This window comes from Peromyscus californicus, unplaced genomic scaffold, assembly GCF_007827085.1.
Source record: "Peromyscus californicus insignis strain IS unplaced genomic scaffold, ASM782708v3 Scaffold_19__1_contigs__length_69161282, whole genome shotgun sequence".
Classification (NCBI taxonomy): Eukaryota; Metazoa; Chordata; class Mammalia; order Rodentia; family Cricetidae; genus Peromyscus; species Peromyscus californicus.
The window spans coordinates 57,166,786-57,179,851 of NW_026294491.1; the positions used below are offsets into that span (position 1 = coordinate 57,166,786).

At 40.1% G+C, this 13,066-nt stretch overlaps 1 long non-coding RNA gene across 1 annotated transcript; it reads right to left on the reverse strand.

The window, feature by feature from the left end:
• Positions 1-438: 438 nt before the first annotated feature.
• Positions 439-12,393, reverse strand: LOC128114931 (uncharacterized). The gene is made up of 2 exons (XR_008219944.1): positions 6,795-12,393; positions 439-3,440 (listed from the first exon to the last, which is right to left on the reverse strand). It is a non-coding gene; the product is annotated as an uncharacterized LOC128114931 (long non-coding RNA).
• Between the last annotated feature and the right edge of the window lie 673 nt (positions 12,394-13,066).

Here is a 13,066-nt window from a genome sequence, read left to right on the forward strand (position 1 = left end):
AGAGAGGTGTAGTTGGACTTTTCTTTGGGCCACCAACCAGCTCCCAAATAAAGACACAGAGACTTAGTATTGATTATGAAAGCTCAGCCTTAGCTTAGGCTTGTTTCACTAGCTCTTTTTAATTAATTTAATCTTATTCATCCACATTTTGTCTCAAGACTTTTTACCTTTCTTTCATTCTGTGTGTCCTACTTTTCTGTTTCCCCCAGGTCTGTCTGTCTGGCCCCTAGTATCTCTTTTTCTTTCTTTCTTTTTCTCCCTCACAACCTAAATTCCTCCTGCTGCTCTTTCTTTGCCCAGAAGTTCTCCCTATACCTCCCCCCTTGATACTGGCTGTTGGTTAAGCGGCTGCACTTGTGGCTGGCCGCCGACCTCAGCCACCATGCCGAGGAAAGAGAGCGCTAGATGTATTGGTGATGGAAGAATCACGAGCCATGGTTACCTTTCTAGAGCTTTATTGGGAAAGAGAGAGAGAGAGAGAGAGAGAGAGAGAGACAGAGACAGAGAGACAGAGAGAGACAGAGAGACAGAGAGACTGCGTGGAGGCAAGGGAATACGGGAGGAGAGAGTGTGGAAAAAGAGAGGGCACGCCTGCTTTTTAGGCTGGGACGCCGTTGCACTCTGGTGATGTAATTGAGGACATAATCCTTACACTGGCCATTTAGGTTTTCATTAGACCAATCAGGTGTCTTAGGCAGGCAAGGTAAAACAGCAACACATCTTTACACAATTAAACAAATGCAGCACATCTTTACATAGTTAAACAAATATTCCACAACATAAACAAATGCAGCACATCTTTACATAGTTAAACAAATAGTCCGAAACAGGCGGGCACAGGGAGGAGGGGAGTAGCCGGTGTTTAATGGAAGAATTGGCAGATCCTCCATGTCTACATTTCAATGTTTTAAATGGCACACTGCTCTACCTCAGTTTTAAGTCCACTTTGAACAAATGGTGCTATAACATTTAATTTCACCAATATAATTTCAACAGTGTAGTAGTTAAAGATTTACAATGCAAAGGGGAAACTTGGTATTTTTGTCTTTTAGAAAAGAACATTTAAACTAGATGTAGTGGCATGTACTTGTCTCAGTTGGGAGGCTCAAGTTCGAGGATCCTATGAGCCCAGAAGGTCAAGGCCAGCATAGCTCATATGAGGCCTAGTACAATGAATACACCAATAAAAAAGAATACTGAATAAAACAAACAAACAAAAAAAAGCCACAAAGATTGTACAATGTTCCCATCTCTACCTGCCTCCAGTTGGGTTTGAGGTTAATGAAGGGGGAGAGTACTGAGAAAGATGACTGGAAGAGGTGTTGCATTTTGGGGTCAGACAGAAACCTGGTGCAAGGGAAATTCCCCGGAATCTACAAGGATGACCCCCATTAAGAACATAGCCTGAACTGGCTCCTGTGACCAGGCAAGACTTTCAGTGGAGGAACTGGGACACGAACCAGCCACACAGCCTTTGGCCTACAATCTTTCCTGCCTATGGAATGTGCTGGGTTGTTCAGAGACTGTGGGAGCGGCCAACCAATGACTGGTCCAGCCTGAGACCCATGCCAGGAAAGGGAACCCACTCTGACACTACCTGGAATGCTAGGATGATTGGAGAAAAAAACATCAACATAATGATGCATAATGATATTCTGCTATACTCATAGTTCAGTGTATAGCCCAATTGTCATCACAGAGCCTTCATTCAGTAACTGATGGAAACAGATGCAGAGACCCACAGCCAAACATTAGGCACAGCTTGGGGAATCCTGCTGAAGAGAGAGAGGAAGGACTGTAGGAGTCAGAGGGGTCAAGGACATCACAAGAAAACTCACAGAAACAACTAACCTGGGTTTGTATGAACTCACAGTGTCTGAACTGACAACCAGGGAGCCTACATGAGTCTGACCTAGGCCCTCTACATATATATGACAGTTGTGTAGCCTCGTCTTCTTGTGGGACTCCTAACAGTGGGAACAGGAGCTGACTCTGACTCTTTCACTGACCTTTAGGACCCTATTCCTCATACTTGGTTGCCTTGCCCAGCCTTAATACAAGAGGAGGTGCTTAGTCTTACTGCAACTTGATATGCCATGCTTTGGTGATCTCAATGGGAGACCTGCCCCTTTCTTAACAAAAACAGGCAAGGAGTGGATTGGGAGGTTGGTGCAGAGTGGAGGTGGGGAAGGGAATGGGAGGAGAGGAGGGAGGGGAATCTGTGTTCCAGATTTCAAATAAATTTAATTAAAATAGATTTTACTATTTTCTTCAATTGTCTAGAATTTGCTACAAAAGCCAGATATTGGACTACAAATTGTGATGGAAAGTATATGAAGATTATTAATAAATTTAAAACTGTTTGGGGCCTTAAAAAAGAATGTATGGTAGAAATGATTTATCTTTTTACAGGTGTTATATTTTTCTCCATAGATAGTCTCTCACCTTATTAATCTGAAACACACTCAAAATTAAAGTAAGAAAAGCTAATGGGAAAAATACAAATGCCACTTCTCATTTACACAATTCTGCTGTTCCCTGCTCATAGCAGACATGGATTCTTAGTTCATTTATATTGGTCTAGAAAATACCTGAATTCCCTTTCCTTCTCAGATCCAAATACCCATCTGCCATGCCAGTTCCCACCGAAGAATAGAAAGGGAAAACACTAAATTACAAATAACAACAAAAGAGTAGATTCATCTTACCTAATTTAGAAATAAACCTTCAGCACAGAACCTGCAAGCTACATTCAGCCTGCTAGCTTTATATAAATTATGCGCTAAAAATAGAATTTGCCTTTTGTAAATTGATGAAGAAAAAAATTAAAGTATGTCATGTGAAATTTGGCATGAAATTCAGATGTACACATTCACAATTAAGGGTTCACCGGAGTACAACCATACTAGTATTTTGCACACTACCCATGGCTATTTGGTGTCACAACAACAGAGCTGAACAGTTATGACAGTCCAGACTTGGAACTCTGGTTGCTTGGCCCTGCTGCTTACACCACAGCAAATCACCTAAACACAGCTGCCGTTCCACAGCATCCCTATTGCTGTGGACAATGCTTCATCATACTTTTTATTGTTTTAGGTCATGACAAACAGAAAGAAGAAAGGGGACGCTGCACGTTGTAGTGGTACGGTGCAATGAAGTGTGGATTAATTCACTGTCAACTTTTTAAATCATTGGTGCCGGAGGGAAGCTAAAAGAATAAAATGTGGACAATTCCGAATTAAGCTTTCTTTACATCTCTGAAAACCAGTGATCAGGACAAGCAGGAATTTTGAGTGGATATCCCTTCTCAACAGACTGTCTTCATAAAATAAAAGGCAGAGATGAGGCCACAGCCAAATTTCTCAGCAGTTCACTCTGCAGTCACTGAGGTAATCTGCTTCCCTGTGTGGACTTGCGAATGATTATGATTGTGGCATCTGAAAAGTACAGAGGGGGCAATTAAGATTATCAACTTTTAAAATAAAAAGTTTTAAAAACTCATTTTTTTGAGGTTATAATTACATCATTTCCCACTTGTCTTTCCTCCCTCCAAACTGTCCCATATACATCACCTTTTCTCTTTCAAATTCATTGCCTCTTTTTTCATTAATTGTTGTTTACACACACACACACACACACACACACACACACACACACACACACACACACATTGCTAAGTGTAACACGTTTGGTCTACATAATGTAAATTCCATGTATGTTTTCAGGGCTGACCATTTCGTAATGGAAAACCAATTTTAAGATCCAGTGGGTCAGGGAGTTTGCTGTGAGATTCTGTCTCCTAGACATTGCTGACTCTAGGTATGCAGTCCCACCAACATGACTGCCTAAGCACGAGCTGACCAAGACAATAGTACTGGATATGCAATCAAGGAGACAGACCAGGAAGCATCAACCCTACACAAAGATCTATAGGCAATTAAGAAATGCTGAGAGTGAGAAAAATAGTTTTCCCCGGGGAAGAACACACCAATTTTTCTCAATGTCTTAGCAAGATCAATTTTCCAAAGAGGTGAAAAGATTGGCAGTGGTCTCAGTGGTCAGTTTAAGAATGAGGGGAATGATCACAGTGGTTTTCCTCGCATCTTGTGAAGTAAGATGTTACTCCCATACTTGAGTTATTTCCTGTTGGAAAGGTCTGTGGAGAGCTTGACGTGCCTGAACCATTGACTCTTACCAACATCTTTGTAAAACAAAAGAGAGGATATTTTCAAATGAATCTGAGAAAACGCTAATTCAGTACTGCCTGAAGCGGAATCTACTAAGACATGTTTAAGTGATGGTATCGAGAGTGTATGTGGAATGCCAAAGGCTTTGCTATTTATAAGTTTACAAAGTTTACAGAACTTTAAGATGCTTAAAACCTGAGTTATTTACCTTCCTAGTCATCAGCAGTTACTTGGCAGAAAAGTATGTGAATGTATGCTGTCACTGGGTCAGCAGTTTGATACAAGGTTAGTGTCATTTTCCTTGTGGACTCAGCAATGTTCCTTAACAAGCAGTAAGAAAGACTAATACTGATTTTGAAATACATTTTAGTAATCACTCCCATAAAAATAATTTTTGTGTGAATCATTCATTGGCAGATGCTGCACATGCCTTGTGCTATGGAAAGTTAAAACTCTTACCTAGTCCTCATCCTTATACAAGTTGACATCGGCTTCAACCACAATTAAGAGCTAAAACTCAACTTCAACGGGAATTTCCTGGCTGTGATGAAAGTGTCTAGGGATTTTTGTATTTAATATTCCAGTTAGCTATACAACTGAAAAACTTCCACAGAACCTCCAATCAGAAGCGAATAATCCGTACGTTATCTCATTTACAAGTCAAATATCAGGACAGGTATCAAATAGACTATAGCAATGTCTTCCAAGATGCCTTTGTGCTGAAGAAACTCAGGCTTTACACATTGGGTTTAAACAATGTGTAAAAGAATGTTTTCTAGATGAATTAGACAAAGCCTAATTTAAGATAAACAATAAGTGATGAACATTAGCTATCAACATGGTAAAACAGAACACTAAATCTGAACCCCGAATGTGTTTTTAGACATCACTATAACAAATTCACAAACTTAATTATTTCATAGTGTTATCATCTTTGAAGAGATTGTCTGACTGTGGTGGCCATCTAAATATATATGTCATAGTTTAATAATTAAAAGTTTATGACAGGAGACTATGAAATGAAAACAGTAGTCTATGGGGAAGAGATATCATGTGGATAAAGGCAGAAGGGAGTCTACTGGAAGGAGGAAGAAGAAGAGTTAGAGATGAGAAGGGGATACAGTAGAGGAGTGGGGAAAGAAGCCAAGAAGAGTGCTTTTGTATTAAAAGTTAGAGCCCTATTATGTGATGAAAATCATGTAATGAGACCCATTCTTTCACATGATAAAGCAGTGCATGGAAATTTTTGTTTCGTCCCGTTATATAAAACATATAGGCTGGAGTGATAGCTCAGAAGTTAAGAGCACTGGTTGCTCTTCCAGAGGACCTGAGTTCAATTCCCAGCAACCACATGTTGGCTCACAACTATCTACAATGAGATCTGGTGCCCTTTTCTGGCCTCCAGGCATACATGTAGGCAGAACACTGTATACATAATAAATAAATAAATCTTAAAATAATATAATATCCCCAAGTTTACCCAATATATATACTACCTGTGCTTTAACATCATAAAACAACATTTTTCTACAAGAAACATATTTTCATGTAGATATGCTGGAACAACACTTAACAGTAAGTGCCAAAAGCTGAAAAACAAACAAAACCTGAAAATGTACCCAAATATATTGTTTCTTTTACCTCTAGGAATCTATATGTGTGCTTACACTTAGTAACAGTGTTTCTCTACTCTGCAACATTAACAGCAGTAGAAATTTGGAACTAAGGGCATGGTTGAATGAGAGAAATCCATTCTGCATAAAATTACGAACAACGTAAGTGATAGCTATTTTTAGCATTATTGCTTATATGCACTTTGATGATTTCACAATGCACATGTATTACATGGAGAAAAGAAATGTAATTAAAATTAGGTCTAAAAAATTGATTGCATTTTGTGGGGACAGTAAAGAAACAATGGAAAAAACAAGGGTACAAAATGGTAAGTCCATGAATAAAGAGCTCCAGAAACATTGTTCAGAAATGTGAAGCACTCTTTAAACAAAAAGGAAGTTCCAATTCTCTAACTTCACCTTACCTAAGAAATGCACACCCCTTGAAAATAGCAAGCTTTTTATTTGCTCAGGAAGATTCCAATTGTTCTGTAATTCTTTGATGGGTGTGCTAAACGAACTTGGCTTCTCACATCTTCATCATCTCGCACCTGCTCATTGACTCAGAATCTTCTTTTGTTAATCCTGCCTTTGAATTTATGTGCTGGCTACAGTGAATTTGTTCAGATCTCAAAAAGCACCAAGAAAGGAACCAGTTCCTAAAAGCACATAGTGTTCCATACAAGAGCAATAAGCACAAACACCAAGATAACCCATTATCACCAGAGGGGTTGCTACAGGTGGCAGAAGAGAGGCAAAGTCCAAGCAAAGATGATGGAGAACACAGAGAGTGGACACAAACCGGACCATCACGGTATCATGGGCTGCAAGGTCTAACCTTCAAAGTCAGAGGGAACTTGCTATAGGACATTTGTGCTTCTGTCCTCTTTCTTAGATTTGCCTAACTGTATATTCTTTGAGGAGAGCACTTCTGAATGAATGAATTGTGTAGCTACTGTGTTATTATATATTACTATTACCCCCAAATTACCTGGAAACTGAAGATTTATGCTGACTAGGCATTGACTTCATTAAGCCCAAGCCAGTGTGTTACTTCGTCCCTCGCTGCCTGTCACCACAGAGGCTATGAACAGAGACAGAAAGTGAATCTGTCAGTGCCACTCTACACTTAGAGAACCAGCAGTCTGGGAAGACAGCAAGGTAACACCTTAGAAACAACCTTCCATCTCAGCTGCAGCCAACCAGTTGTGTAGAGAGAAGACAGAGGAAGCAAAGGCAGTCAATGACTCTGGAGCATAGTCCTGCTCTTCTGGTCAGGTGGTCCGCCATATTTCTGAGAGTGGTGATGGCTGTGCCTCTCTCGTCATTGCCTGCACACTGATCCATCATTCGGTGGATGTGCGGGCTCTCACACTTCTTCAAGCACTGGGTCTATTTACTTTCTGCCGGTGTCAATCTTGTGCTACTCCAAGGGCATCTGGGTTGGGGTGGTAGTTAACTCAGAACAAGCAAACTATTAACAACAGGCGTGGTAAGGAATCAATAACATAAAACATACGTGTTGTGTATGTGTATGTGCATATTCCTTTTTAGAATATGGAGTGTTTTGTAAGGCACAGTCCCTTCTTTTCCTCTCCTATGTGGAAGGTAGGCATAGATTACTTTAGTGTAGTGAAGCTCACAATAAATTTTAAATCAGTTTAGTAATGGAAAGATCCTTTCCTAAACATGAGCAGGACAGAAAGAAATTCCACTACAATTTTTGTGCATGACTATTGATTTTACCCCTGTCAACAAGACCACTAAATATCCAGTCTTAGCCTCCATGTTTTCTGGAGAAGTGTTGTCTACTTACATACAAACAGTTATGTGAAATTTATTTATAAAAACATTTCCACTTGGATATGAGCTTGCATTTCTTTTTCTAACTAAAAGGCTAGATATCTCCCAAAGGTCATTTTAGAATTCTTCTGTTTGGTTGACAGGCTGAAAGCCAAATGTTTGAATGTCAAACTTAGTCTGAGGTTGTCTGCTGTCTAATGTCATTTAACATCTACTGTTTCTGAACAAAGCTGTTTCCCCAGTAAGAAAACTCAGTTTGAAGCAAAGCCACAGATTTTGTAGAGGTTTGCTTGAACCTGGAATCCAGGTCTTCCATTTCTTCTCTACTTCTACATTCTGGAGGGACAAAATCCTCACAAGAGGCAAGGTAAAAATTACAGATAAGAGACTGGAGAGATGACTGTATTTAACAATGCTTGCTGCTCCTCCTGGAGGACCCAAGTTTGACTTCCAGAACTCATGCAGGGCGGCTCATAACCATGATAACTCCAGTTCCAGGGGATCTTCTTGCAATCACAGGCAACTGCACACACATGGCAGATAACACACAGGCACACACACACACACACACACACACACACACACACACACACACAAATAACCCACAAAATGTTTCTAATTAATTAAATTAAAAACCATTTTTAGAGTGTTGGAAGGGAAAAGGGGAGAGGGAAATTATGTAATTATATATTCTTATATATCTTGACATTAAATGCTTATATAATTTGAAAATCATTAAAAAATCATGATAGGACAAACGGTTCTTTCATCTGACATTTCAAGGTTAACACCTTTTTAACAAAATGTGGTAGTGCCAGGTGGAAAGGTACTTAGAACCCAGTCACCAGTTTTCAGAGCAGTGATATTCTATGTACGGGGAGGGTTGAACAGTGGGAAAACCCCCCACAGGTGTAAGTAATAAATCATATTAGTTTTAGGAAATAAAAGAAATAATAAAATGGTGAAAGAATCTGGTATTTTCATAATAATCACATACTTTTTATTTCAAACATTATCAGTGTTCACATGTTCTTCCCCACTGGGTTAGACCCCTCTGGCTATGCCACCTCCTCTCCTCAAGTCCCACTTTCACTGTTCATTTTGCCCTTTCTTCCCTCTTAAACAAGGGCATAGATAATCAAAGCTCTCCTACTAAAGTGCTCTCTTTCCAGTGATGTGAAAACAAACATTGTTATTTGATAGGACAATCACAATATGGACCTTTGTTAAAAGCACTAATGTCTATAGTAACACAGAATGCCTCTTTAGCGGGAGTCTGATGCCAAATTCAACTCAAGCAATGGCTTTACCAGCTTTACTTTTCAGAGTTCACATGGAGAACAGCATTTTCAACTGGAAAATACTATTTTTCATGGTTAGGATGGCACATTCATTGGCAACTCATCTTGAAGGAGAAAGCATCTCTCTGGGCATGGCGAACACCACTGAAAGTCTAACTCATCATCCAACATAACCTGATCTGAATATTAGTTTGAGTTTGTGAAGAAAATATGTATAATTTTGTGATGATATGTCAGGAATGTACTCATGAGTTCATCCAGGAGAATGAAATACGTTTTAGAGTAATTTGAATAAAGTTGTGTTAAACAGATTTCCAAGGAAGAAAAGTGAATTCTTATCAGAAAGAAGAAAGAAGGAAGACGAAATATAGAAAATAAGTTATTTTGGGTCCAAAACTGACTGACTTGTATTTCATTTGGATTAAGAAGGAAAAACAAAACAAACAAACAAACAAAAACAAGTTCAAGACACATTTTCATATGTGTCTTTTCCCCAGATTAGAAATTGTCTATTTAAGTAGTTGAAAACCTATTGTGGACACAGAAGCAGGTAGCCATTATAGGTTGATCCAGGAAGACTCCACACTGTAATATGATTTGGCAGAAGAATTTAATCTTCAGCTCAGCTATTCTTCTTGTGGCAGTATTTCAGGTAATTTTGCAGCCTTTATCATTTGCAGAGCAATACCAAAGTTTGGGTTCTTGCATTCTGGGCCACTTTTAATTCTTTGCTATCATACAAATGTACAAGTCGCTGGGGAATAAAAAGGTAGGCTGAGATTCAAGCAGGGACCAACGGTTACTGCTTGTCAGCATGTGAGAAATCCAGCAAGTTAATGCAATCTCCAGATTGTCATGAAGTCAAAGCAGGAGGAATGTTAATAAGCATCTAATTCAAGTTCATTGCTTTACACTAGCTTACAGATAAAAAGCTAAAATTTATTCACATGCAATGGTTTGGCCAAGGTGAAGCGGTGGTAAAGAGGACTGGATGCTGATCATTAAGGTAAAACTACCTCTTGATTAACTGCTATTTTTCCATAACACTATCCATTTTTCTACCTCTAAAAAGTACTAGTTTAGGAGATGGGAATATAGGTATTGATATAAAGAGCTTGTTTTGGCATGTGTGATGGCCTGATTCTAAATGTCGGTTACCCTTACACACACACACACACACACACACACACACACACACACACACACACACACACTAGTTCTGTGAAAATGTCTGTGCTTATAACTCATAGGTCAATATGATCTTCCCTCCTTTAATAATATCTAGTGGAATATTTGCTACTAGAATGAAAATGGTGTTTAGTTCAGGTTTTAAGCACACAGCATGAGCTCCTAGGATCTATCCATCTCCAACCCCCTCTATTCTGGGGTTATAGGCATTTGTCACCATATCCACATTTTATATGGGTGATGTAGACTTGAACTCAGGTCTACAGCTAGTGCTCTTACCCACTGAGCTTTCTCCCCAGCTCCAAATCCTAATCAAACTTCTGACAAAGACAAGATTATTTGCAGAGATTCCAAATATCAGTAAGGTCTATCTCTTGTGATTATGAGAGCTAGGTTTTCCAAGAGAAAAATATGTTTGTATATTATTTACATAAATAGATTTTCTTTCTATCATATTATAAAACTTTGCAAAAATGACAAAAAGAAAATTAAAATAAGAAATCAATTATTCCATTTTTAAATATATTTTCAAATAAAAAAAACAGATTCTCTTAAAACAAATCTTCTTTGTGCAGAAAAATCTGCTCAGAGGTTACTGTTGCCTGCCAGATATCCAAACATCTGCACCATACCATGCTTCTTCCTAGAGAAATGTTGCTCTAACCCAAAACACACTCAAGATAAACTTCACACATGACAGCAAGCTCAGGGATGGAGCTGGCCCCATTCCCAGCCCAGTAAGAGTCCAGGTTGGGGGAGATTGATTCCCAATTTTCTAAGAAAGCGCCATATTGATTTCCAAAGTGGTTGTACAAGCTTGCATTCCCACCAGCAGTGGAGGAGAGTTCCCCTAGCTCCACATCCTCTCCAGCATAAGGTGTCTTCAGTGTTTTTGATCTTAGCCATTCTGACAGGCGTAAGGTGGTATCTCAGAGTTGTTTTGATTTGCATTTCCCTGATGATTAGGGATGTTGAGCAGTTCCTTAAATGTCTTTCGGCCATTTGAGTTTCCTCTGTTGAGAATTCTCTGTTTAGTTCTATAGCCCATTTCTTAATTGGACTGTTGGGCATTTTGATGTCTAATTTCTTGAATTCCTTATATATTCTGGATATCAGTCCTCTGTCAGATGTGGGGTTGGTGAAGATCTTTTCCCATTCTGTAGGCTGTCGCTTTGCCTTGTTGACCATATCCTTTGCTCTACAAAAGCTTCTCAGTTTCAAGAGGTCCCATTGATTGATTGTTTCTCTCAGAGTCTGTGCTACTGGTGTTCTATTTAGGAAGATCCAGCTATACCACTCTTGGGCATATACCCAAGAAATGCTCAACCACACCATAAGAGCACTTGTTCAGCTATGTTCATATCAGCATTGTTTGTAATAGCCAGAACATGGAAACAACCCAGATGCCCTTCAACTGAAGAATGGATAAACAAAATGTGGTACATATACACAATGGAATACTACTCAGCAGAGAAAAACAATGGCATCATGAGGTTTGCAGACAAATGGATGGATCTAGAAAAAATCATCCTGAGTGAGGTAACCCAGACTCAGAAAGACAAACATGGTATGTACTCACTCATAGCAGGATACTAGACATGAAACAAGGATGACTTGTCTGCTACTCACATCACCAGGGAGGCTACCTGGAAAACAGGACCCCAAGAAAGACACAGGGATCGCCCAATGACAGAGAAATGGAATGAGATCTACATGAACAGCCTGGACATGAGTGGGGGTAATGAAAGACGAGGGTCGAGGGAAAGAGAGCTTGGGGGAGCGGGAGATCCCAGCTGGATCAACAACAGAGAGGGAGAACAAGGAATAGGAGACCATGGTAAATGAAGACCACATGAGAATAGGAAGAAGCAAAGTGCTAGAGAGGCCCACAGAAATCCACAAAGATACCCACACAACAGACTGCTGGCAATGGTCGAGAGACAGCCCGAACTGACCTACTCTGGTGATGGGATGGCCAAACACCCTAATTGTTGTGCTAGAAACCTCATCCAACTACTGAGGGATCTGGATGCAGAGATCCATGACTAGGCCCCGGGTGGATCTCTGGGAGTCCAATTAGCGAGAATGAGGAGGGTTTATATGTGCGAGAATTGTTGAGACCAAGGTTGGATAAAGCACAGGGACAAATAGCCAAATGAATGGAAACACATGAACTATGAACCAATGGCTGAGGGGTCCCCACTGGATCAGGCCCTCTGAATGGGTGAGACAGTTGATTGGCTTGATCTGTTTGGGAGCCATCCAGGCAGTGGGACCAGATCTTGTGCTCATTGCATGAGTTGGCTGTTTGAAACCTGGGGCCTATGCAGGATTGTTTGGCTCGGCCTGGGAGGAGGGGACTAGACCTACCTGGACTAAGTCTACCAGGTTGACCTCAGTCTGTGGGGAAGGCTTTGCCCCAGAGGAGATGGGAATGGGGGGGGGGGTTGGGGGGAAGGTGAGGTGGACGGGAGGGGGGAGAACAAGGGAATCCGTGGCTGATATGTAGAACTGAATTGTATTGCAAAATAAATTAAAAAAAAAAAAAAAAAAAAGGAGTCCAGGTTGGCCTAAGCCAATTACAGTGTTATCATTCCTACTGCTAGTGATTCATCTAGACATAGGCACACGGGAAATAAGACTTACCAAGAACTCCACAGGGAGTCTTCTGGGAAAGGCTTCTTTACTCTTTGAAGACACATACAGGCTGAAGCCGTTTCTTCTTCCTCTGAATCTTGTTTGGTCTGCATGCCTTGTCTGTGAGCAACACCAGCACAAAATGCCAACCCAGATGAGGGAGAGGACCTGGGTTTCTAAAAATGCCTTTGAATCTCCGAATCAACTAGTTCTGTAACTGTCGTTCTTTGTCCTATCTTATTTTTATGTGTGTGAGATAAGAAACCTCCTTATTAATTGAGTCAGCTGCAGTCAAAATGCTGAAGATCAGAATTCAGAATTCTCTCTCTGTGTC